The sequence below is a fragment of the Capricornis sumatraensis genome, chromosome 13 (assembly GCF_032405125.1).
Source record: "Capricornis sumatraensis isolate serow.1 chromosome 13, serow.2, whole genome shotgun sequence".
In the NCBI taxonomy this organism is placed as follows: domain Eukaryota; kingdom Metazoa; phylum Chordata; class Mammalia; order Artiodactyla; family Bovidae; genus Capricornis; species Capricornis sumatraensis.
The window spans coordinates 58,369,534-58,375,957 of NC_091081.1; positions in this window are offsets into that span (position 1 = coordinate 58,369,534).

Genomic DNA, 6,424 nt, shown 5'->3' on the forward strand with positions numbered 1-6,424 from the left:
AGATAAAATTTAGTGCACTTTGTTAAACTCAGATTGTTGTACTTTGTATTACTGGAAGAGCTTTTATGTTAAAGACCTGCCTATCTGCTACCACTATTTATACTATCTCAGGAATAGATTATACAACACAGTATTGAGAAAGGATATTGTGCAAGAAGTACATAATTGGATTGACTCTAGCACATGATGCTACTGTTGGCACTGTTAAGAGATCCACCCAAATCTAAAATTGGAAGTAATGAGCCAGGCAGATGAGTCCACCCCCTTCCAAAACACATTTGGGGTTGAACTCTTTTCTTTTAATAAAATATTTTATTAAACTATTTCAATATTTTCAATCAAAATATTTTATTAAATGGCTCAATATTTCCATTAATAGGACCAATGTGGAATCATTGTAGTAGGAACTATCATAGCAACAATTCGTGAAAACTTACATAGTTAGCTGCTGCTGCTGCTGCTGCTAAGTCACTTCAGTCGTGTCTGACTCTGTGCGACCCCATAGATGGCAGCCCCCCCAGGCTCCCCTGTCCCTGGGATTCTCCAGGCAAGAACACTGGAGTGGGTTGCCATTTCCTTCTCCAATGCATGAAAGTGAAAAGTGAAAGTGAAGTCGCTCAGTCGTGTTCGACTCTTAGCAACACCATGGACTGCAGCCTACCAGGTTCCTCCATCCATGAGATTTTCCAGGCAAGAGTACTGGAGTGGGGTGCCATAGTTAGCTGTGACAGACACAAAACAGAGTCTAAGGCAAGCCTCAGTTTTAATAGAGCTCCCAAACTAACAGGAGAGAACATTTGCATACATGCTAATGACTGAAGTCAATGTTTATGACCAGTGGCCCTAAATGTTTGTACTATAAGAAGCTATCGGCGGAAACCACAGTTGCCAGTTTCTCTTGGAAAACCTGCCTAATAGTCTCAAATATTGGAACTTTACCTGAACACTGTGTAAAACATAGATAGATGACAATATGGTCAGTGATGGTGAGTGCCCAGCTGGCTGAGTCTCTGGGCCTCTCTGGAACCCAGCCAATGCTGTAAAGTTTATGTGCAGAAACCAAAGAGCTAGGCTTTGGAGGCATACTATTTATTCATCTTTATAGGATTTGCTCACTTTTCAAGGGAGGCCCTCTTCCCTGTGTACTTATACATGACTCAAAATCTAATCTGCAAGAGATTTTTTCCTTATGCTTCATCTGATGTAGGGAAACTGGCAAGTTTTGGATATTTGTGTCTTTTTTGTTTCTTTGATTGCTTCAGTTCTACAATTGTAAACCCTTAAACTGGAAAAACCTTTTTTCATTATCAGAATATGCCTTCATTTTCCCAGGTCCCCTACTGAGTTTGCATGTGATTTTATGCCCTGAGATAATAATATCAATCAAGTGCAAATTCATTTCAGAAAAAAATAATCGAGGACAGTATTAGAATTACATAAGACAGATGAATTGCTTTATAATGAGTAGGAACTTATTTTCATGTCAAGTTGAAATTGTACCTGTTGCTTCGCTTGACCTGACTTTCTGAATAGAATCAGAAAGAAACAAAGAAATTTCCCTTCACACTCCCTAATTCCAGGAAGTATACCAACTTTTTATTATTTTGAAATCAATAGAATCATGTTTCAGATAGTTTGTTACCAAGTATGATTAATAATGTCTTGCCTCATATATATATGAGGAGTAGGAAGTGATTATGGATACAAGTTGTTTAAACAAGGTTTGAACTTAAATATTCAAGTACCTAACTTGAATGACAGTTCAAAATTATTATGGCATTAGGTATTTAGAATCTAAAGTTCTGTATTAAAATAAATATAATTATGCTTTTATTAATAAATATGTAAGTCACAAAATTTTAAAGTAGAGAAGGACCCCTGGAATTATGTCTCTGAGAGTTTACTGGGTCTCCCCAGGTCTTTAGTTCCAATATCCATTACAAAACCTGCTCTTAATTAAGTAAAATTCTTCCCATGTGTATATCAAATCAAGGCAGACAGTCAGAGCCTTCTCCCACTCTGTCCCACTTTATCTTTCCTGGTCTTAGCCAAGACCACTCTTCTTTTTACATTTTAATACATATACTACCACTCTGATCCTGGATTGATTCCTCACTAACTCGTGCCCCTCCAACTCAAATTTCTCACCTCTTGCCTTTGTCGTTGTTCAGTTCTCTGAACTCTGAATGCACTGATGGTCAATAGCCACAGTGTTAGCTTCCATTCCTTATTCTATCATTTAGCCCCTACAGCAGAGCCTTTTCTACGTCATACCTTTAACTTCCCTCTATGAACTGTTAACTACTGCCTCTATCTTTAGCTCAGACTTCTTTCCTGAACTCCAGGATTGTTTATCCAGCTAAATAGACTTCCACAAGCTCCTACAAAGCATCAGTCCACTTGCCAGCATCCATACCTATCAATTCCGTCTCCTATCCTCTCACTATCAATGACTGCTCCTGCTCTTCTCTAAGTCCATTCCCTATCTTTGTCCACTAGATCCCAAAGACAGTGCTTTGGAAATTCTCTCTTCGTCCCCATCATCAATTTTTCTTTGTCTATTGGGTTAATTATCTTGTTGTATCCCTTACCCTAAAAAAAAAACAAAAAACAAAACTACCCTCTCTTGATCTGACATCACCTTCCAGTTCCTGCCTCCTTTTTTGGCTCCATTGTACAAGAAAATTTTCCACATGATTGTATTTTCTCTCTTAATTCCTTCCTTCCCATCAGGATTTTGCCTCTGACTTAATCACCTTGTCAAGGTCACCATTGACCTCTCCTTTACTAAATCTGGAGAAGGCAATGGCAACCCACTCCAGTACTCCTGCCTGGAAAATCTCATGGATGGAGGAGTCTGGTAGGCTGCAGTCCATGGGGTTGCTAAGAGTCGGACACGACTGAGCGACTTCACTTTCACTTTTCACTCTCATGCATTGGAGAAGGAAATGGCAACCCACTCCAGTGTTCTTGCCTGGAGAATCCCAGGGACAGGGGAGCCTGGTGGGCTGCCGTCTATGGGGTCGCACAGAGTCAAACACGAGTGAAGTGACTTGACTGACTTGACTTACTAAATCAGTTGGTCAGTTCTCATTCCCAGCTTCATTGCCATGTTGGCTACCTCATTCTTAGAACAATTTCTTCCCCCCACAATCTCCTGGTTTTCCCTTTTCCATCCTCCAAACCACTATCAAAGTAATTTTTTATTGAAGTATAGTTGATTTACAATGTTGTGTTAATTACTGCTATACTGCAAAGTGATTCAGTTACATACATATGTATATTCTTTTCCATTAGGCTTTATTATAGGATACTGAAGATAGTTCTCTGTGCTTTACAGTAGGACTTTGTTGCTTATCCATTCTACATATAAAAGTGCAAAGTAATTTTTAAAACTATTTAGTTCATCACGATACTCTAAAATCCTTTGATGGGTCTTTTAGCTTCAGGATAAAGTCCAGACTTCATTTGTTCTTCAATGATCTGATCCTTGCCTATCTGTCTGGCCTCATATGTTTTCATTATGTCTCCTTATTCTTCCTCCTTTTACCCTCCCCTGCCTCAATATATTGGTCTCTGCTTGCAGCATGCCATTCTTCCTCATCTCTGCTGGCATGGCTAACTCTGCCTACAATGTCATGATTGACTTACCCAGCTGGTAGCTGACAACTCTCTTGTCTCCCAAGGCAAAATTAATCCATCATTACATTCTGTACCTTTCATCATGTGTTAAATAAGATGCCTGAATGCATGACACAGTGTGAGGTGTGAGGCATATTCCACTTGCTCAATATTTGATTATTATGATGAGTAATAAAAATGACGTTCTGTCTCCTCTTCTCGACTGATTCTTGGAAAAGTAGCTTTTGTTTTATTCCTCATTACCATCCAGCACAGGATCTTCCCAGTCAGCTGTAGGAATCTAAAAAAACATTGTTGGACACAGGGAGACATCCCCAAAAAAGATCAGAGAACCTTTATTATTTATTTATTTATTTTTTTTTTTTAGTTATCTTAAAGTTTAATTACATGCGTTAGTTATTATCTTTTCCTGATGATAGATGAAAATTTTGAGTTATTTTGCTATAGGGCAGGAACCTTTATTTATAATGTGAAATAATATTAATGATAAGTATCGTGAAGTCATGAAGTCGCTCAGTCACGTCCGACTCTTTGTGACCCCATGGACTGTAGCCCACCAGGCTCCTCCATCCATGAAATTTTCTAGGCAAGAGTACTGGAGTGGGTTGCCATTTCCTTCTCCAATAAGCCTATATCCCCAAAGTAAAAAACCTAAGCAAAACCACAAAAACACATGTAGGGACAAAGACTGTTGAAACTGATGATTCAGAGTCAGCTGACGTTACCTTTTGATTCAGTTTGTCTTTGAGAAATCACGTAAGTCCCAAAAAGTATATACTCAAAGTCAAAGATATGCGGCCACAAAGCCTGTGTTCTCACATAGGGGCACCCAAAGTTTATAGTTTCAGCAACCCTCCTGTAAGTGAAGAACATGGCAGCTCAGAAGTAGCCAGAGGATGGGCCCGCTATGTGAGAGGCCATGAGAACATGCCTGGGACAACCACTGTATCACCACTGACTGATTCCACATTTTGTTCTTTACTACATTATCCCAGCTGGCATTAGTAGTTAAGAATCCACCTACCTGCCAATGCAGGAGACTTAAAGAGACTCGGATTCGATTCCTGGGTTGGGCAGATCCCCTGGAGGAGGGCATGGCAACCTTCTCCAGTTTTCTTGCCTGAAAAATCCCATGAACAGAGGAGCCTGGTGGGCTACAGTCTATGGGGTCGCAAAGAGTCGGACATGACTAAAGCAACTTAGCACATACGCACATTATCAAACTTCCCAAGATTTCAGGGCAGCAGGTTTGCCATGCCCACCATATTCATCAGCAGGAAAGAAAACAAATGAATATTGTCTTATCTGCTGTATCAGACAAAATGCAGCCAAGAAAACAGAATCTGCACCAGTTACTTTGAGATAACTTGATGTAGGGATTTGGTTAAACAGGTATTTTATGACTGAAGGACAAAAAAGGAACACTGGGGTAACACAGGCAGTAACTACCATTCCTGGCATTCATGAACAAAAGGAAAAGGAGAGTGTAGGGGCTAGAAGCTTTCCAGGGAACCCTGTGGAGCTGAGGCTCAGAGCCCTAGGGTGGGGTGCTCTGCAGCGGTGTAATAAGCCAGCTCCTCAGGGGAAGGCCCCAACAGAGCTGGGACTCATCTCTTAAGGAGATATTGGTTGCTGCTGTTATTTCTGAAGGCGGTCAATGACATCAGTTCTGGGTATGGGAAAAAAAGCAGAACTAAAAGCTAGAACCAACTGGCACTGGAACAAACGACTGCTGCCAGGCGCAGGTACACTGTACTGTCAAAGTGCGCAAACAGAAGCTCCTCCGCTCCTTGTCCAATCTCTGGTGTCCCTCTAGCGCATTCTATTGGCAGAACCTAACAGGAAGCCGGGGGGCAAAGGAGAAATGTGTTTGCCTGCCCTCAACCTCATCATCACAAAGAGGACTACAGCGGTGGGTTTGGAGCTGAGACAATAGCTGAGTGACTAGCACGCTAATGTAACTGGACAGCAGACACTGTGAAAATGCATGAAGGAAACCGATGCTCACTTGCATAGATTGAACTCATAATTCCTTATGCAAAAAAAAAGAAATACGCAGAATATGTGTAATTTGATGCCATATATACAAAGTTTAAACAGATGAAAAACAGTACTCAGATACTTTTATGCATATGTAATCAACTACCAAGAAGTCATAAGAACGATCAAAAATAATCTTAGGATAATGACTTCCTTTAATAAAAACAGACACGAAAGGAGAAGAATGCATTTGGAAAGGAAATACAAAAAGTATCCACTCTGTAACATCTTATTCCATAAACTGGGCAGACAGCACATATTCTTTCACTTAATGTCTTGTACTATCCCTTTATTATTTTTTCTAGTATATTTGGATTTCTTTTACATTAATAAGAAATTTAATTTATGAATAAGTTGCTAGCCATGAGGCATGAGTTATGACTGACTAGTAAGGCACACATCTACTCTCCAACTACACACTTCCTATTTTTATTTTCATGGGTCAAAAGCATGTTTATACCAGATGTCTTCCAGCAAGAGTAAATTATAAGCAATTTCTTTTACATCATGTCCAAGTGACAGTGCTCTCACTAATTTACCGATATGTTCTATACATCCCTAAGACACGTAAATCTGAATTCATATATGGTCATATTGGGAGTATGGTCTGGCCAATGAAAAATTCATATCTTCTACAGTAGGATTTACAGAACTATCATGTCCCAAATACAGACAGACATCCATTTTGGGTGTCCATTCTTTCTGTTCTTAGTAATTTATTTTTTTTTCACATGCACATTTT